This window comes from Mchenga conophoros, linkage group LG4 (genome assembly GCF_057382185.1).
Source record: "Mchenga conophoros isolate Kocher_MC1m ecotype Shallow Benthic linkage group LG4, M_conophoros_male_GT1.1, whole genome shotgun sequence".
Taxonomy (NCBI): Eukaryota; Metazoa; Chordata; class Actinopteri; order Cichliformes; family Cichlidae; genus Mchenga; species Mchenga conophoros.
In genome coordinates, this window is record NC_140529.1 from 1,044,126 (window position 1) to 1,066,103 (window position 21,978).

The following is a 21,978-nucleotide window of genomic DNA, read 5'->3' on the forward strand; positions in this document are numbered from 1 at the left end:
CTCTTCTTTCAGCCAATTGGAAACTGTCAATCACATGCTAGCTTTCTAAATTGCCACTCAGCCACCAAAACAAAAATGTTGTAAAAGGGCAGGGAGATGCAGAACTCAAGAGAAAAACTTTATCGCTCTGTTTCTTTTGAAGCTGATATAAAATTGTATCAAAAACTCACACAGACGCAAAAGATTTGGACGTTTTTGGAATTCTAGCAAGTGTGAAATGACTTGCTATTGTTGGGATTTCTGGTTTATATATTGGGGATTTTACCTTGCAATATAAGTCCTTTCATACAACACAATAAAACACAACAGAAATCAGAAGGTTTTTGTGATTTGGATTTTTATTTATTTATTCATTTTTTCTCTTCTTTTTTGGTCAGGTTAGTACGGTGGCCCTCAGAGGCCAAACGGACTGCAACTTTAGAAAACACCAGCGATAAGAAAAATGCTGTTTTGTTTTTCCTATTTCCGTTGTGTTTTGTGTGCTTTTGCAGCATTTTTCTTACTGCTGGTGTCCGTTTGGCCTCTCAGGGCCACCGTAGGGTTAGAGATTTTGATTAATTTCATTGAAGTATACTTTAGTTTTATTGTTTTACTTTGATGCTATAATAGATGTTTAGAAAATTCAGTTATATTTAAGATTATATAGCATCATGGCAAAACAACAGTCTCCTCAAGCTGCTTTATACTGTAAGGTGAAAACACTACAGAAAAAGCCAGAAAACCCCAACAATCCAAAGATCCCCTTTGAGCAAGCACTGGGCGACAGTGGGGAGGAAAAACTCCCTTTAGGAAGAAACCTCCAGCAGAACCAGGCTCAAGAAGGGGCGGCCATCTGCTGCGACCGGTTGGGGGTGATGGAAAGAGAATAGAGGGAGACAAGATGAAGTATACTTCTAATGGCCTATTCCAATTGGCGGTAATACATCATAAGAATTGAGGAAAGGTGGTGTTGATGGAGACTCTGGGGAAGGCCTTCGTCTGCCAGGGTGTTTTGGAGCCACTTGAATAAATTTAGTTTGCACTGGAGGTGGACGAGGTTTAATCTGTGGAAAGATCTGAGACGGAGTCGGAGTCTCCCCATAACATCTCCCCATCACGCCTCTATGGACCAACGGTGCGAGCTTTTGTCCTTTCTGTTTTTCTAATTTAAGCTGGAGTTGAACGTCTTTCACTCTAGATTTTAGATGACCTATCTCTTTTTCTTCATTGCCAGCTTTTCTGATCATCTGGTTCACTGGTCCAATGAGCTCCTGTTTTTGTTTGAATAAAGCGTATTCGGAAGACTTTACCATATCATTGTACTGCTTTTTAAATGATTCCAGCTCCCGTGTTTTATCTAGTAAAGCTGCATCTAGATCCTTGCATCTGGTACGTAGACAGTTCAGCTGTTTTTCAAGAAACAGCTGAACTGTTCCAACAAAGGGGATGCCTTCCACACCGTCTACGTATTTCTTTTTCAAGTTGTGGAATATATCCCTAAATTCCACCTTTTCTTTTTCTCTGAAGTGACCTGCATGTGGAAATGCCTTTTCAAAGGACAAAACGCACTGGTACAATTCCTCTTGGAAGTGGCGCTTTTTCTTTTCCAGGCAATTCGTTTTTTGTGTGAATATTTCTGTTTGCTTTTTTGTGGCGCGCAGTTGCTCTTCCAGTGAGATCTTTTCAGCCAGTGCCTGATTGTGTGCCGTTTTTACTTTATACCTGTCCACTGCTGTCTTTCTGTGGTTTTCCTGCTCTGTGCTTAGGGCCTTTTTTAGGTCTTCATTTTTCTTTTTCAAAGAATCAACTTCATCTTCGACCATAGCCTTCATTTTCTTTTCAAAGGCCAGAGCCCTAATATTTCTCTGACATTTCTGTTTGATCTCCATATTCTGGGCCTTTTGGTTGTCTATTACTTTGCCCATTTGATCTTTCTCGTCTGTTAATTCTTTCACGGTTTTATCCATCAATTCATTTTCGTCCTGTAACTTTGTATTACGTGTCAGAAGACCCTCAATCCAACACTGCGAGGATTGATGTTGTTCCTCGCGTTCTTTAACCGCATTGACGGCCACACCTCTACTATTTTTTACTGTTCTCTCAAGCTTTTCTATTTTGGAATCATACATTTCCATGACCTCTTCTAACTTTCTGTCTGCAGCATTGGCTTTGTCTTCGAGTTTTTTTTAGTATTTTCCTCGTAAAATTGCTGCATCTTATTTTTTTCCTCTTTGTGGCGTTTCAATAATAATTCAACAACTTGGCTGTTGTGAAATTCCTGACGTACCACCTTTTCTTTTGCTGTTTCCAGCAGTCCTTGCAGGACTTCGACTTCGTCCTCATCATCTGTGATTAGGTATTGAAACAGCTGTTTACTCCCCAGATGTTTGTGTCCTCAAAGAAATTCCATTTTGATTTATGTGAATGTATTGTGCAGGTACTTTCTCTGCTTCGCCCTCATTGCTTGCTTTATCTGAGAACATAATCTGCCTTCTTTTAGCTTGGGGTAGGCCAACCCCACGACTCTCCACTGCTTCCACAAAGTAACCTCCGATAACCTTTGGGTCACTGTTAGTGTGTGCGGCCCGCAGCCAAATGATGTTGCGTGAGAAACCGTCGATGCATCCATTAATACATATCCCATATGGCTTTAGTTTGTCATAAGAGTCTATGTGCCACACAAAGTTAGGCCCCTGAGCAAAATATTGCCTCCTTCTGAGACGTGTGGTCTGGCGAACCTGGGAACCTAATGGGTCCAGTAAAGAGATGAGGATCCTGACGTCTTCTTTCCTGATCGCAGTGCCGTGTTGTTTGCACTTTGTAAACATCCACCGATAACCGTGATCCTTCCCAGGCCCTTGCAGTTGGTTCACAATAAAATCTATCCCGGCGTCCAGGTCGTACTTACGTCTGTAAAGCGACTTGGCTCTCAATATCCGGTTTAAATGTCTCTCCGTAATGATGGTTCCTTGCATTGCCAGGCTTTTCAAAATGCGTTTGTAGCTCATTCCCAGCCTAAAATAAAACTCAATCAGACTGTCTCTGTCCATGGTGTATAGGTTTAGCTTCTTTTAGCTTGGGGTAAGCCTCAGTTTATGTTTTAAATTAAAACGCTTGAAGACAAAGTGAACTCTGGACAAGCGTGCGGCCTACCTGAAGCCCAGGTGGGCTTGTTGATAATCACATTTTCACACTCATCTCGGGGCACATCCGTGGTGTTCTGGTGCCAGCCTGTCCCCTCTGTTTTTGTGGGGGTTTTCCCCACATACGAAAATGGCCGCTTCTGCCTGGAGGGAGTTTTTTATTTTTGCTTTGCAGCTGCACAGGATCTGTATAGAAGTTTTAAACACTTCTACTTTAGGCAAATTTATAATATTTTAGACGACAGCACTGTTACGAGTTCAAAAATTGGGGATGGAGACAAGAGGAAAAACCACAATAACAACACTGGTCCGGCCGGGTTAAGTCAAACGATGATTTTAATGATCACACGCGTGGGAGATGGACACTGTATGCAGACAGCCTCAGATCTCAAAATGGTGGAGCATTGATCAAACTCTTATAGCCTCTGGTGCCCCCACCTTATCATAAAAGCCTAAACATTCACATGCTTTCTCTCACACGGCGCCTAAGCTACGACCTTGGCTCCCTGTTTATCTGCTCCTGCTGAGATGGGGCAGAAAACTCCAGCATGTTCCGTTCTCTTCTAATCAGACAAATAAGGCGATGACTTTTCTGCAAACAGTATTTCTTATAACTCAGCAGTATAATGCATCATGAAACAATATCATCCATTCACAATAAATCAGCAGTGTAATGCAAATCAGTTTAACAAATGCAATAGTTATCACCCTCTCCTAATTCAGGAGAATAATGCAAACTAAAACTACATAATAATTCACAATCTTTAATTAGGGGTCTAACATGGCATAAAATAATATTATAAACCTCACAGCACATAAAACACTGTTTGCTTGGATGCGTGTGTTTGTGTGTAAAAAGTGAGATGTTCAGAGGTCTTGCTTCATGGTATCGAACAGCCCACACAAAACAGGTTCTTTATGATTTAATTTAAGTGCTGATGTAAACCACAATGTTCAGCAAACATCTATCAGGTCATTGGACTGTATTTTTTTAAAGCTTAAGTATGCGCACATGGGATATATTAAAAACTGACAAGCCGTTTGAACACATGATGTGAAATCACTTAATCAACCTGCTGGATTTTCCAAAAGTTAAAATATTTATACTACTTTGGCACATTGCTCTTAACTTATTAAGGTGGCTATTAGTGAGGGTCATGATAATCAATTCAATTGAGCAGAAGTGACATTCTTACTTCGATTCGTCCAAATTCATGTGAGTTCCAGTCTGTTCAGCCTGTTTCTGTGTAGCACCAAGCAGTAGACCTAAACCTGGATGTGCTTCTGGGTTCTGCCTCTAATGAAAACGGATGAGTGTAAAATGCAACCATTGTTTGTAGTTTGCTGCCACCTAAAGAAACTGATGGACATTATGAACAATGCTGGGCATCCTCTGCACACGGCCATAAACAATCAGAAGAGTCTGTTCAGTGACAGGTTGCTTCTCCCCAAGACAAGAACTAACAGACTTAAAAACTCCTTTGTCCCACACGCCATCAAACTGTTTAACTCCTCTCGGGAGGGGAGAGGGAGGGGAAACAGGAGGACAAAGGAGGGGGGAACAACTAAGCTGTAGTGCCTCTTCACCTCACTGTACAATACCTTGTGCAATACTTTTTGTAAATAGTCAACAGTGCAATAGACTCAATACTTGAAATGTGCAATTCACTTGTATTTTTATTTTTTATTCCTATTTATTCTATTTATCCCCTTTGTATATTTTATTTATATTTGTCTCTGTATTTATATATATGTGTGTGTGTGTGTGTGTGTGTGTGTGTGTGTGTGTGTGTGTGTGTGTGTGTGTGTGTATATATATATATATATATATATAACAATTCTGTAACTGTAACTTCGGTCGTTGCTGTGCTTTTTGGAAGTCGAATTTCCCAGAGGAACCCACCCGAGGGATTAATAAAGTTCTATCTTATCTTATCTCTTACCTACTGAGTGAAAAAAGAACTGAAGTTGTAAAAAGTCAGTATTCCTAATGATAGGCTTCGTTTTGTTTCAGTTTCAGTTCACTATACAGCTCATCAAACTGTTTTCCCTTTACGTTTTGATATAATAGCTTTTTAGTACTACTGAGACACATACTGCCTTTTTCTTCCGTTAGAGTAATATTTTCTTGAGCTGTGTAACTGGATTTGTTCAAACATAGAGGTAGTTTGGATTCACTGACACAGGAGCCATACGCCCTTTCTGCAGTTTCTATGCTTCCTTAGCTCGTTTATGTCGCCATTGTTAATCCTGTCCTGTGCAAAGAAAAGCCCAAGCTACACTTGTCTGACTGACAGAAGGTTCAAGAGAAGGACATTTGCTCTCAACTCTTTCCCTGTTGAAATGTTATTCCAAGCAAGTGAGTTTCCTACAGGGTATGGAGGGTTAGTATGTGTTAATGATTTCAGTGTCATGCAGGGGAAAGTAGCATTCAGTGGAAGCTTCTCGGTGATTGTTTTAAATCCAAATATGACCCTTATTTGTGGCGCATGTTAGCATACAGTCAGCTCAGGAGTTAGTATCAGTCATGTGGTTGTCACGAGGTTGCGCACAGCATCACCGGCAAGAGGGCTTGGTTTGAGAGGTTTTTGGCATCTGTGATGTGATTTACAACCATCCACCCATGTACAGTAAGAAGCTGCACTCACAACCGTGGGCATCAGCAAGTTGGTGAAATTTAAACAAAACAGCATTACATCTGAAACTCTCTTATTGTACCCAAAATACAAATTTTAGTGATTACATGTGGCTTCATTAATTATGTTCAAAAGGATGAATACATAACGCAAGTAATAACTTTATAATCAGTCAGTGAATGAAGGAGCTCAAGAGTGCAAATATAGTTGCAATAAAGTGACAAATATGCCCTTTTATGTCAAACAAAGACCGAAATAAGTGGCATCAGTGTGAGGATGAAAATGAGCGATCCAACCTCACACTGCAGATATCAGGGCAACGCACAGTGGGGGGGCGGGGGAGGGGGGTTGCAGTCTGCGCGCACAAGAGGGCTAACAACGCTGTGAGTGACAGAATCCACCCAAACTGAGGAACAGCTTCTTCCCCAGAGCTGAAGCCTGCACTGTTTGCACTATAATATAATATAATATAATATAATATAATATAATATAATATAATATAATATAATATAATATAATATAATATAATATAATATAATATGTTGCTATTTAATGTTTTTTGTTCGTGTTGCAGCTGCTCTGTGAGCCAAGCTTTCGTTGTCTAAATTCAATGGAAATATATCTCTGCACCACACGATGGCGATAGATTCTCACAGTCTGTGCTCTGCTTCCGCCACCAGTCATCTTTAAATCTTTTTTTTATTCAATGAAACCTTTATTTAACTCGCAGCATTACTTAAAAAAATCATATTTAAATACAAAAAAAATTACATGAACGACAGTAGTAGAAAATTGATAAAATAACACCAAATAAATATATTTACAAATGATAGCAACATCAATGGAATAAAACCATGAACACCAGCAGAAGGAGAAAGAGGCCTGTATCTACATTATTACTCTGGCAGCTCTCAGTCTCCATACAGACAGGACACGTTGCAGCGTAATTGCAGACAGGTGCGTGGGCCTGAGCTCCGCCCAGGCAGAATGACGAGTGGAAGAAAGCAGCAACACAATAAACATATGTAACCTTGCGGAGCCGGCCGGGCAGACATCGAGACCGTGACAGAGTGCAAAACTTTTATACTTGACAACACACACAAAAACCCCCACACACAACAAAAATCAGAATTTTTGTGATTTGGATTTTTATTTAAAGGTGAAACCTTTTTTCTTTTCTTTTTTTTGCCAGATTCGACATTTTGATTAATTTCATTGAAGTATACTTTAGTTTTTTTGTTTTACTTTGATGCTATAATAGATGTTTAGAAAATTCAGTTATATTTAAGATTATATAGCATCATGGCAAAACAACAGTCTCCTCAAGCTGCTTTATACTGTAAGGTGAAAACACTACAGAAAAAGCCAGAAAACCCCAACAATCCAATGATCCCCTTTGAGCAAGCACTGGGCGACAGTGGGGAGGAAAAACTCCCTTTAGGAAGAAACCTCCGGCAGAACCAGGCTCAAGAAGGGGCGGCCATCTGCTGCGACCGGTTGGGGGTGATGGAAAGAGAATAGAGGGAGACAAGATGAAGTATACTTCTAATGGCCTATTCCAATTGGTGGTAATACATCATAAGAATTGAGGAAAGGTGGTGTTGATGGAGACTCTGGGGAAGGCCTAGTCAAGCTCAGTTTTAAGCTTTTCAACTTCATCAATCATTCACACTCAGAAATTAAAGTACAGAAATGTACCTATAGGGGTACAATGGCTTGTCACTGGGGTGGTACCCTCTAAGGTACCGTTCTGTACCCTAAACTGTGGGTACTGATTTGTACCCTTGTAATTTGTACCTTTTACATGTCAAACCTGTACTTTAAAGGGCAAAGTTGTACCCTTAGTATAAAGTACAAAAAAGAACCCTTAAAAGGAGTACAAAAATGTCTTTCTAAAGGTTCAGTATCTAAACACAGATTTCCTACATTTTTCCTCTCAAGATTTGAAAAATTGAAGATACAAAGTCAAAAATACTTGTCACATTTATTACCTTCTTAAATACATTGCTTAACTGTTACATACAAACTGTTATCAACAGAGTATGTGTCATAAGCTGCAACATCAATTTCCTGTCCAGGTTTTAGCAACGTCCATTCACTATCAACTCTAACACTGTATGAATGAAAATGGTTGTCATATAACAGAGGAATGAGAATTTTTCCACAAAAGACCCACATTGTGTCAATATTAAATATGTACTTAATTTGCCAGAACAGAGGAATCTTCTCTGAATGCAGTACATCAATGACAAACACATCTCTTACACAGTATTTGACACTGTTCACAATTACTTCTGACACACGCTGGAAAGCTTTCTTAGCACTATCAACTTCAGAAAAGCCACAATAGACTGTCAGTGCTTGTTGCAGTTCCAGTGGTAATGACAAAAATGGTGTAGTCACACTTTTTCCAAAAACATTTTCAAATTCACCAAGTAAACTTTTGTTAGAAAACTCCCAGCACTGTCTGAACTGATGTCTGTTGCTCAAAGTTGTAGCAATGTTCATAAAATTTCTACAATTGCGGGACAACGTTTTGAAATACTGGTGCTTACTTTCAAATCTCATACACCATAACAAACGTAGAGGGCCGAACATTTCAATCAGTCTTGCATAGTGGATTAAATAATGACACTTTGGTGTAATTACATCCCCAAATACACTTTTCAGTTTTGTGAGAAACTCATGGACAAGCAACTTCAACAATAAAATATTCTCTTTTCGCACTTTTTTAGCCATTACAATCTCTGTTATTTCACGACATAGAAGAAAAACATGCCAATATTTACAATTAGGTGGCACACGGTCTGCCATCAGAAATGGCAGCAATCTGAACAGGCACCACTTTTGAGATGCTGATCCAACAATACCAACACTCTGTAGTCTTTCTGATAACTGTACTGGTTTGTTTGTTTTGTCATTCTGACCAATGGGCATTTTTTGCAATTCTTCATTGATCTCTCTAATTGTAATATGCTTCTCAGTGTGGGCTTTACAAATCACTAGTTTCATAACTAGAGGAACTACACCTTCCAACAGATCATGCATTACATCAGGTGGTAAAGCTTGTGTAACACTGAAATAACTCAGTCTGTCAAAAGGACATGAACTATTTACACCATATATTGTTTTATCATCCGGAAATTCTTGGATTCGTGCAAGATGATACTGGTGAACCTCTGATGTTCTTAAAACAAAGCTTTCTTCCTCAAAGGATTGTTTCATATCTTCATAAGAAGCCATGCAATACCGACAAATTCTACCAGTGTTAAATGACATAGAAAAACCACCAATCATGTGAGCTGATAAATTATCACAAGATAAAGTTGCAAGAGCAGCATGAATAGTGTGTTCAGTTTTATCAATGGTAAAAGTAAAGCCATCAGTGGAAAGTTTTTCCAAATCATCAAGCAAAGGTTTAAGGATAACATGCCAACCACACCGCTTAACGAAAGAATAGCGTACCAATAACGCTAGATGAATGTGCCTCTGCTGAGAAGTGTACCTTTTGTCCAAATTGCCTACAGTGTAATAAAATGCACTAAGTTTGTGTTTGGATCATTTAGATCCTAGAGGATTAAGTACTTCAAATTCATCCTCATAAAAATGGAGTCGCAGTGCATTTGGGTTATCCTTGAAGAATTGATGATGTCTGAAGATTTCTCCATCAGAGTAATCTGTTAGAAATTCATCAGTTTCCGAATTGCCACTTGAAAAAATGTGATCTTTTATGTCTTCATGAGAAAGATAATTTTTTAGCACCTTATCAACAGGCACATATGAATACGAGCTAACTGTATGACCCACAGAGTCTCTTAATTTGCAATGAACAGGCTCTGTCATGTTGATCTTTGATTTGCAATGTTCTTTGACTAAATAAGGAGATCGAATAGCTGTTGAAGCCTTCTCAAAAAATTCATTTGAATGCAGGACATTTTTAACCTCTGGACACAAAGACACGTCAAGACCCATTTTCTCTAAATGATATGCTATAAAAGCATCGTAGTTCTCCTTGAAAAAACACATCAGAAAATTTACGTCTTCCACAATTTCTTCCTGAACAGAGACCGGTAAAGAATTTTTCTCTCTGCACTTAAGAATGAACTTGAAAAGATTGTCTCTGAAATTTATCAAAAATTCATCCCAGGATGGAGGGGTTTCAATATTTTCAGTTATGTCATTTGCAAATTCATTTGGGTGTGGACTGACTACCTCCTGCTCATTTTCATCTAAGTCTTTATGGGGACACAACACTTGCTCTCTGTGTTTCCTATACACATGTCGTCTGAAAGATTCATATTTTTTGAAGGAAGAACAGCAGTCACTGAGTCCACAGGTTATATCAAAATTGGCATCATGGGAATGAATAAGTCCTATGTGCTGAATAAGCTTTGTCAAACTAAAGGTTCTTCTGCCACATTTGGAGCACTGATATGGCTGAGGCATGGTGGTCAATACAGAAGATTTATTTGTCTGGTGACTGTGATTGGCAGAGGCCGGTCCTCACCCTCATCTATTTTCACAATGTACTTTTGGAGAAAAATCAGGGTGTTCTTCAGATGTTTTGGATAAGCAAGGTTGAAGACAAAATACAAGCAGAAATAAGAGATGATTCCTTCAAAAATACACGAGCTTCTGCACACTTCACTGCCATCCAACTTCACAATGTTTGGAGCGCTTCTGGAGAACACTGGTTTCCAGTCTTCATGAAGTAGCTGAACAGTTGGATAGGGGGTTTTCGGATGAACCTTTGAAGTCAAAAGAGAAGGTAGAGGAAAGCAATATCTTAGTCTCTTAACAAAAGATACATTTGTTTTCCTTTTATATAGACTAAATATTTTAATACACACACCTCTCCAAGTATGACAAAGAGATCCAGTTTCTCCTTGAAGACGTATGGCAGGAATAAAAGTGCAGCCCTTGTGTCAAGATCTGCCAAAAAAACAACAAAACACAAGATCACCCATGCATTTTATCTGGCATTTCCAGTTACCTATAAAAATTATATAAAATGGAAGCCTTGAAGTTAAAAAAAAAAAGCAAATACCTGGTAGGTCATCAGTGAGAGCCTCCTCTCTTGCATCAAGGTAGAGCTGGTAGAGTGGGGTTTTCCCTCGTGTAAGGCCAATCACCTTCGCTGGCTTACATTACCCGTTGTTGGTTGGATCCACCTGAGTTCGTTGCACAGCTACAAGTAAAAAATTCATTTTCAGTACAAAATAACAGTGTATGAAAATGAAATAATCTAAAGTTGATATTAATTATGTATGGTGCTGCATAATTATTTTTTTTATAGAATTTAACAACAATACTGTAAGAAGTTACATGAACATACAAAAAAAGGAAAGAGGGACAGATGAAGAAAGCAAGGTCAAGGGCAAATAAAATATACTACTATAAACATGTTAAATGTGACAGCTATTTCCAAGTTCAATTCAGCTTTCTGACTTACACCAGTAGGCATCCCTAAGAAGGGGTACTTCTTCAACACATCTTCCACAGGCATACCATTTGCAATTTCTTTCTGCCGCCAAGCAAACGTTTGCTGCATACGGTTATGAACCACCATGGTATCTGGTTGCATCTTCTGATATTGGCACTGTATGACCTTTAAGTGGGCGTCTATGGATAATAAATCCTCTCCTTGGACGCATGGTCCCTTGAAAGAAAGCAAGAGTGAGAAGAGAAAGTCAAAACAGATTAGAAACCCAACATAAGACTAAATATACAATTAGAGCTGACACGATCTGTGCATCACAAAGAACTCGTATCGGTTAAAGTTAACCGATACCATGAACCAATATTTAAAATATGGAAACTCTGAAATAATTTCACATAAAATCTTAATTGTTAACTTGAAATTTTAGTTTTGGAGTCATATTTAAAATGGGTTTTTTTTGTTTTTGTTTTTTAAATCTAGTTCACCCTCTTTTAGCGCCTTCCAATTAATAATTTTTTGTGAGGTAGAAGTATTAGCACTGGTACTTTGTATTAGCAAGTGCTCTAATCCAAGTATTGGTATTGTTTCGGTTTGAAAAAAGGTACAGTTGCATCCCTAATCCTTAGTTTTAGATGTAATAACAGAGGCAAGAACATTTTATAGCTCAAGGTGTCCCTCACACCAACCTGACAAACATTTCTCTGACTTGTTCGTTGACATTTATTAGGCTGCCCTCTCCTCGTAGAACCAAACTTCTCCTTACAACGCCTCACTGCCTCACTGTCGACTAGTGGTGCCCGCTCTGATTTGAATTTACGTCTCAAAGACATATGCCATGTGTGCTTGTTGAACAGAAACATAAGTTACTGTAAAAACAATCTACACAAAATACACCCAACAAAGAATCAGTAAACATATGTTACAGAGTATAGCATGGTGGAAAAGGATGGAGAGAATCCCCCACTAAGCTTTTGGGTTGGCATTTCTTTAGATTTTGTTTTGTATTAATTGCATGCTTTGGTGTTTTTTTGTGTTTGATGTGAGGTGTGGGCCACACCCATGTGGGAGTGGAGATTCTACTCTAGTCCAGCTGCCAGCTATTTGGAGTTGAATACAGGGAGCAGCTGATTGGGGAGGATTGGAGCCCTTCTCTATAAAGGGGAGAGGAAACAGGAAGTAGGGGTTGTCGTTGTTTTTTTTAGTAGGACACTGGTGAAGCAGGGAAGCCTCGAAGATCCAGGATGAAGTGTGCACATTTTAATGGAAAAGATTTTTAACCTGGCCTGGTTTTGCTTTTAAAATAAACTGAGGATGTTGGAGGGAGGACTCATTCTTATTGGGATGTGAGTGGATGTGCTGGAAGGCAGGAAAACAAACACTGGACTGGAGACTCTCTGTGCCCCTGACAAGGAAACTGGACCAGTTTTGGGGAAGTTCCAGCTCCCAGGATGTGATCTGGAGACCCAGCCTCGAACGAAGTCAGGCCTGAAAAGGCTAACAACCCTGACCGCGGTGGCTTTGGGCCTTGGATTCCTGGCCAGAGTTGTGTCTTCAGCCAGTAGTTTTACCCGGAGAAAGAACAAATAAATCTTGTGTAACCCATTACAGTGTGCGTGTGGTGGTTCGTTACTGGTCAATATTAGAGCTACTACTTTCTTGTACGGAGGCCATTTTGGGCCTTACGTAACACATACTTCATACAAACCTACTGAGAGGCTACAGATTGTCTTACTAACAAAACAAGATCGAAAAAAGCTTCACTTTTACTTTGTAATCTTGAAGGAACCTTATGCTAATTTTAAATTTAACTTACATAACCATTTCCCTCATGATCCTTGAGGAAAGGATACTTCGTTACCAGCGTCTTCACAGCTTGCACATATTCAGAATTTGTGGGATACCTGTAATATCAGAAGAAACAGAAGTGTTAGAGCAACTGCTGACAAACAAACTTTATCAAGTGTTAGTTATTGTTTCTTAGTAATGTAGCGTTTATTTTCAATATGACAGATTCAGCTTTTTCTAAAGCAACAAGCTAACATTACCCTGATTAACTTACATAGTATACTGTGCCACAGCTTCATATAGAACTCTGATTATTGTGTGTCTGTCCCTTGGATTTTTATGGCACGGTTCTTTGTTGTCCAGTTTTAGTTGCAGATTTTTGGGAAATCTTGGAATTTCAAAAGAGGCTGGCAGTCTCAAAGTATTTTCATTGCTGTGAAAACAGTTAAGTGTTTGTTTTTATTGCATGAATTGAAGTATAAAACACTACAGTAACAATACATATGGTAGAAACAATGATCATATTAACTAAATCCTAAAAGTGCATAACGGCCAACATGTATGCTTCAGACATACTAACTTCATTATAAATAAGAAAATACCTTATTGAAGTTGACGAAGTAGATGGTTGCCAGTCTTCTGGAGAGACAGTCTGTAGAGTCAGACTGACTGAAGATTCCTTCATCCTTGACACAAACTGGTTGAATTTAACCTGCTTTTTGAAGGATCCTTGGAAAAGGTATGCAACCATAGTCTCAGTAAGACCGCAGTCAACTGTGTCACCATCAACCTCATTGTCTGCAAGATAAATGGTAGTACAAACTCTAAATTCAATGTAAGGATATTTATCACCACATTTTTACATGGGTAAAAACCGTATATCACACACATTAAAACCTTTTGTACAACTTCTTTCAGTTCAAAGAAATATTCATTTAAAAAAAATCAGTAAATTAAATAAAATAAACCAAATCTTTAGAGTGAATCCTCTCGATATGCAAAGTTTTCATTTTTAAATTTAGATGTTTGTTTGGGACTACTGGACACAGGAGAGCAGAGTCTGAGCATGCTTTTGTGCCCTTTCAAGTTTGGAAGAAAAAAAAGACTAGAATGCTGTAATGTGTTAATATTCACTACTAAGGTGACTCCTTTCTCCAGATTTCCGACAGTTTCTGCCGTCTGTTCTTTCAGACCGATTACTTATAGTGATAACACCGTATTACAAGCTCAGATTACATGCTGAAAAAGTTCCCACATTGCTTAAAACGCGACTATCAAACCCCAGCTGCGACACCCTTGTTATATTTTAAACAAGTGCGGCGTCAAGATATTTCCTTTAAACGTTATTATCAGCTGCCCATGTGTGTTAATGGCCTTGGAATGGATGTAAAAACGTGATTTTATTAAACCATTAATACACTAACGGTAAACTGCATTCAGCTACCAGGGAATCAAATTTCGCGCCGGTGTTCCAGATCTACTGGCGTTTAGATCAACTGGCGTTGGTCGAACAGATGTGTGGCAGTCTTGCGTTTCAGGAGCTGCTACCGACAAACCAGCAAAAAAACGCCAAATGTGTCATCTGTGACACTTGTGAGGTTATCTCAAACACACTCCGTCAGTCTTGATGCTGTTGAACAACAAAATGTTTAAAATGTGGCGAGTTTATCTGGTGATATCCTCATGCGCGACGCGATCGCGAAAACAGCAAACAAGTAACACCACGCCGATGTTGTTCACAGGACAGCAAGAGTAAACGATCGGGAGACTCTTGTCGTCGTTATCGTTCCGCTCGCACGTTTTATTTCTCCGGTTTCAGCGTTTTTGCTTCACAACTAAAGCGAGCAGTTTACTTTGTGCACTAACATGGAGTCGAGTCAACCAGCGCCACCTCTGGCCAAGTGCCACAGCCTACAGCCAGATCAACCTGTGACACACATCTGCACCACGTTTGAATTCGTGTCATGCACATTTGTACCTTTCAATTGTGTCTGTTTGTGCGTCATGCAAATAAACCTTTGAAATGAATGAAATGATATCATATATTCCTTATTGGCCTACATTTGTACAAAATTCCAAATTATATACACAAAGTCATAGACATCACCACTCCAATTGGTCATCATGATTTTGATATTCTCTTTTTCCATAACAATGAAATACGCCTTGGACAAATATGACACATCAATATTTCATTAGTGTTGTCACATCACATCCTGTAAGCATCATCTGCCTGTGTCCTTTCCCTGGAAATGAATATTTCCAGCCAATATTGGCAATCCATCAACATGGCTGGAGAGTTGGTAGTTATATACAGTCTGTATAAGTGTGGTTAATCTAATGAAGATTTGTAAGGAGACGGCAGTTACTGTGAATTCACAGCAGTTACACAGTGATTAGTAATAAACAGTCAGTGAGTGTGAGTGGATATGACTGTTCCCACCACTAACACATGGCCCTACGCTGTGTTCACTGCATCATTCCATGTTTGGCACTGATCACCACCTGCACTCATGTATATATCTATCTATCTACTTAGCACTTTTAATTCTTATTTTTATTTTCATGTCTATTTAAGCTTAATTTATAACAGTATGTTTGCACTGAAGCACCGCAGCAATTTCCTAATATCCTAACTCCTAACTAGAAGGGGGAATTATGTTAAAATGCTCTTCATAGACTACAGCTCTGCATTTAACACCATAATTCCCTCCACACTCACCACCAAGCTGGAGCATCTGGGACTCAGCTCATCTATGTGTCAGTGGATCTCCAACTTCCTAACTGGCAGACCACAGGCAGTAAGGATGGGCGGACATGTCTCAGCCTCCACCACTCTCAGCACTGGAGCCCCCCAGGGGTGTGTTCTGAGCCCCCTGCTGTACTCTTTGTACACATATGACTGTGTGGCCACTACCAGCTCCACCACCATCATCAAGTTTGCTGACGACACCGTCGTGGTGGGCCTGATCTCTGATAACAACGAGACGGCCTACCTGAAGGAGATTAGGAATCTGGAAAACTGGTGCCAGTGGAGAGAGTGGACAGCTTCAAATACCTCGGAGTTCACATCACGCAGGACCTGTCATGGTCCTGTCACATCAACACCGTGGTGAAAAAGGCCCGACAGCGTCTCTACCACCTCAGACGCTTGAGAGACTTCCAACTGCCCTCCAAGGTGCTCAGGAACTTTTACTCGTGCACCATAGAGAGCATCCTGGCGGGAAACATCTTAACCTGGTTCGGGAACAGCACCATGCAGGACAGACGAGCTCTACAGAGGGTTGTGCGGTCAGCTGAGCGCACCATCCGCTCCGAGCTCCCTGACCTGCACTCAATCTACAGCAGGCGGTGCTGGACCAAGGCCAGGAAGATCGTGAAGGACCTCAGCCATCCCAACAACAGACTGTTCTCTCTGTTGAGGTCAGGAAAGCGATTCCGCTCCCTGAAGACCAACACAGAGAGACTGAGGAGGAGCTTCTTCCCGCAGGCGATACGGTCTCTCAATCACACCACCACACAGTACTGACCCACACATATGGTTCTTACACACACACTGGACTTTCTGGACATTGTTTTTGCACAACACTGGTCACTATATTCTTCATTTCCGGTTAATACTTGTACAGCTGCTGTTATTGTGTATATATTTATTTATATTTAGATTTCTTCATACATTCTTATATAGTTCTATATTGTGTATTTTGTTGTACAGTTATTTCATTTTTAACCTTAATTTATATTTTATTCCTTCCTAGTTAAATTTACCCTTTTTAATTTTTCATATTTATTTCCTATCTTATTCATAGCCTTTTCCTTTTTTGTTCTCTTTAGGTCACGAGCAGTTGTCCAAGCATTTCACTACATATCGTACTGTGTATGACTGTGTACGTGACAAATAAAATTTGAATTTGAATTTGAATTTTTGAATTTAATGTTGTAAACCCGCTCAACATTTGGCAATAAAACCCATTCTGATTCTGATTCTGATATAAGAAAGTCAGTGACTCAGGTGTGTCGCTTGCTTTGTCATCTGTTTGTGAGACTGTAGGAGACGTAGAAATCTTTTGTTTTAAATCTTAGTTAGGAAGGTTCCTGTTTGAAAACAAGCACTTTTTGTGAGAAATGCAAGAAGTACATCTGCAGAAAGCACACCGTTACATTCTGTCCATCATGTGGACAAAATCGAAAATGTTGAGCATTGAAAAACTGAGAACGTTGGGCAAGTTCAAAAGAAATGTGTTTGTAAGAACGAAAAACCAAATTGTTCCTAAAATAGTTATGGAAAGTCTAACTGTTGTATGTCTGTGTTCTACATGTTTATCTAATCGAAAATAAAGGTGCTATTGTTTTATTGCAGTTTTTGGATAATTCTGAGTGGATTTACACAGTACGGGTCAAAATGACCCGCAACAAAATGTCATTTTTTTGTTCTTCAACATAATACAAGGGTTCATTTCCAAAACTTGCTTATGATCTTCAATTTGTAGCAGATCCACTATCACACAGCAGCTGGAGCAGTTTCAAATGGGGGTCAGTCCACTGCTGCCACCTGTGGCCAAGTGCCACAGCCTACTACTAGATTAACTTGTGACACATCTGCACCTGCTGCTATGATCACAGTGAGTAGAGGCTGAGTGGCTGCACTTACCCCGGGTACATCCAAATCTACCCACAAACATGTTGAAAGATGCAATGGCAGCAATGTGGATTGTCAACACTAAAAACAATCAGTAAGCAAAGACAACAGGGATCAATTTTTACTGTTTATTTAATACCCACAACATTTGTAGTCGCCTTCGGCACAGGGAAAGTCCACACACACTGTGTGGTACCACTTTCCACAGAAGGTGCAATCTGCAAGATTGAATGAGATTGTCAGAGTCATTGTCTGACTGTTTATTACTAATCACCTGCTGTACATTCACAGTAACTGCCATCTCCTTACAAATGTTTATTAGATTAACCACACTGTATATAACAACCAACTCTAAAATGTTTGTTCGCAGAGAAAAGACACAGACAGACTACGCTAACGACATGTGATGTTACAACACTAGTGAAATATTAGTGTCATTTCATTCTTTTCAAAGGTTTATTTGCATGACGCACAAACAGACACAGTTGAAAGGTACAAATGTGCATGACACGAATTCAAACGTGGTGCAGATGTGTGTCACAGGTTGATCTGGCTGTAGGCTGTGGCACTTGGCCAGAGGTGGCGCTGGTTGACTCGACTCCATGTTAGTGCACAAAGTAAACTGCTCGCTGTAGTTGTGAAGCAAAAACGCTGAAATCGGAGAAATAAACCGTGCGAGCGGAACGATAACGACGACAAGAGTCTCCCGATCGTTTACTCTTGCTGTCCTGTGAACAACATCGGCGTGGTGTTAATTGTTTGCTGTTTTCGCGATCGCGTCGCGAATGAGGATATCACCAGATAAACTCGCCACATTTTAAACATTTTGTTGTTCAACAGCATCAAGACTGACGGAGTGTGTTTGAGATAACCTCACAAGTGTCACAGATGACACATTTGGCGTTTTTTTGCTGGTTTGTCGGTAGCAGCTCCTGAAACGCAAGACTGCCACACATCTGTTCGACCAACGCCAGTTGATCTAAACGCCAGTAGATCTGGAACACCGCCAGTCCGAGTGTCAGGTGAACTGAACTTCAGGTAAGAAGTTATGACCTGCAGTCTATCTGGGTCAGATATAAACCAAGTTTAGGTGGAGTTTATTTTCGTTGTGCTGACTTTTTACCCTCAGTTGCAATAACTAGTACTGGTTCTAGCCAGCTTGACAGAGTTTATATACAGCTGGGTGGGTGCTATGACGTTACTGATAGTGAACTTTATTTTATTCATAAGGTTAGTTAGTAGAGTTGCCAACGGCTCTTTAAAAAAATGGAATGGTCCCTCATTCAGAGAAAATATTACACGTTTCGTATTGAGCTGAGAAGGAACACAGTTTGTCCCGGACTTTCGCTATAATGAAAAAAAGACACAAAGCTGGAGTTATTCTGTCGTTACGCTGCACAGCTGCCTCTTCTCCTCTCATCCTCTCCCCTGCCTCTCCTGTTGCTACTTCAATCATGAAACTGATCAATGATCAGCTGATTGGCTTTTCTCCCTTGTTTATTTATCGCCCACTTTGCGCCAGAAAGAGGAAACCAGCAGATGTCGCGCTAAACAACAGCAGCACATTTAAGCTTGATCAGCTGTTGTTAGAATTTATTTGATATTACTTTCTAGTATCAGCTGATGTTTGCTGGAGTCACAGCTGTAAAAGCTGCTGGTCATGATATCGGTTTGGATATGTGGTGAGAGGGAAACATGAAGATGAAACCAGGAGATGTCCTTACTGAATCATCAGAGCTGAACAGGTGATGGAGAAACAGGTTTACCTTTTAGTTCACATGAATGAGTTGAAGGGAAGTTATGAACTGTTTCTGAGACACAAATAACACCAGGATCCTTTTTTATGTAGCTGACAGCTGGCAACTGTGCAGGGGTGGATCTAGGAAAGTTTTGCCAGGGGGCCAGGTAGGGCATTAACAGGGAAAGGTGGGGCACAAAGAAATACTTTTCTTTCTTATTCTCATTTAAAATATCTAGCTTTTATTAAATAATTATCTAAATCTTACAACCAAAGTTTTTATCTGACGTAAAATGTATAGAAATCATACATATACCAACAAGACAGTGTACATCACTGTCACAACAGCATTTGTTTTCAGTCAAAGTCTTTATGGCTTTAATACCTGGTGGGCCGGTCTCTAGTCAAAATGCCTGATTTTCTGTCCCAGTCCAGCCCTGCAGGTTAATACTGGCAGTGTCACCATGCCAGCTGACTGTATTTCATCATCAGCCAGTGTTGTTCTTGATCAATATTACCAAAGTTTACCATAAGGCAGCATAGAAAGTATTTACTTGCTTTCAGGTTTTATTCAAATGTTAGTCTTTTCAGTTGTTTCCCCACTTTTTTCCTGTTTCAAAATCAAACACCAGTTTGTGAGAAGATTATCTTCTTTTTTTTAATAGGCATTGGTTTTGCATTGGCATTGGCTAATTTGTCAATTCTTTGTTACAAATGTTCGTATTTTAATATTCAAAAATGTTTTTGCCCAAAACATATGTGCACTATATGTCAGTAAAAATATTATGCAAATATTGCTGTCCTTGAATGCTGAGTAAACACTGACAAAGCACTGATTGTATCTCTTGTACTTTATCAACGCAGTATCTAAAAACTTTGCACCATAGTGGTTAAAATCTCATTCTAATAAGAATTAAAAGCGCATTCGGTTATTAGGTTTATAGGATTATTGAATTATGGTTAACGGTTGGTAGATTTTTTTTTTTAAAACATTATCTGCCAATTACATCTGCCACCCTTCTCCAAATCTGTGCCCCTACCTGGCCCCCCAACAAAAATTTTCTAGACACGCCACTGGGTCCGGGTGGATCTCCACCAGCAGCTCAGCAGGCGAATCCGAAAACTGACACTGACGGCCAAACTCGCAGCGGTGCTTGGAGTAAGCATAAGTGGACCTGGACCTCACCGGACCTGGAGTACCTGATGATTAAGTGCCGGCCATTCTGGCTACCGAGGGAATTTACAGCAGTGATTATTACGGCTGTTTACATTCCCCCACAAGCCGACACTGACCGAGCACTCAGGGAACTGTACAGCGCGATCAGCAGTGAGGAAACCGCACACCCAGAGGCAGCGTTTATCACAGCCGGAGACTTTAATAAGGGAAACCTGAAGAAAGTCTCACCCAAACTCCACCAACACATCCATTTTAACACTCGTGGAGACCGGCTACTCGACCACTGCTACATCTCTTTCCGGGATGCGTACAAAGCCCTCCCCCGCACCCCATTCGGCCAATCAGATCACCGCTCCATCCTGCTCCTGCCCGCCTACAGGCAGAAGCTGAAACAGGAAGCTCCAACCCGGAGGGCGGTGCTGTTTTGATCACGCGGACTGGGAAATGTTTCACGTGGCTGCTAGGGACATTGACGAGTACACAGACTCAGTCTGCGGATTTATCAGGAAATGCGTGGAAGATGTCGTCCCATCCAGAACAGTTAAATCCTTCCCAAATCAAAAACCCTGGATTAACGGAGATGTTCGCGCGGCACTGGCGGCACGGAGCACCGCCTTTGCCTCCGCGAACACATCGGACTACAAACACGCACATTACCAACTCCGGAAGACTATCTAAGCAGCCAAACGTGAGTACAGGGACAGGGTGGAGCAACAGTTCGACAACCCTCGGAGTATGTGGCAGGGACTAAACACGATCACAGACTTTAGAGGGAAAACCAGCACACCGCAGACCACGGCCTCTCTGTGTGAGGATCTAAACGTATTCTACGCTAGATTCGACACAGCGAACACCATGAGACCGGACAGTGTGCGCACCGCGGATGACGTCAGTGCGCACACTGTGTCTGAGGAGGATGTGCGGAAGTGCTTCAGGAAGGTGAACGCACGCAAAGCTACTGGTCCGGACGGGATTCCCGGCCGCGTCCTCAAGTCATGCGCGGCTCAGCTGGCTGCAGTGTTCACGCACATCTTCAACCTTTCCCTCTCTCTGTCTGTAGTCCCAGCCTGCTTCAAAATGGCCACCGTCGTCCCTGTACCCAAATCCTCCACCATCTCCTCATTGAACGACTGGCGACCTGTAGCCCTGACCCCCATCGTAAGCAAATGCTTCGGTCACTGGACCCTCTACAGTTCGCATACCGCCACAACAGGTCCACTGATGATGCCATAGCCTTGACACTACACACTGCCCTGTCACACCTGGAGAAGAGAGACACGTATGTGAGAATGCTGTTTGTAGATTACAGCTCAGCATTCAATACCATCGTTCCCTCGAAGCTGGACAGGAAACTGCAGGATCTAGGACTGAGCAGCTCCCTCTGCAGCTGGATCCTTAGCTTCCTGTCTGACAGACGCCAAGTGGTCAGACTGGGCAGCAT

General features: G+C 40.7%; 1 pseudogene; it reads right to left on the minus strand.

The window, feature by feature from the left end:
- Positions 1–7,730: 7,730 nt before the first annotated feature.
- LOC146575215 (sterile alpha motif domain-containing protein 3-like) lies at positions 7,731–14,340 on the minus strand (annotated as a pseudogene).
- Positions 14,341–21,978: the final 7,638 nt, after the last annotated feature.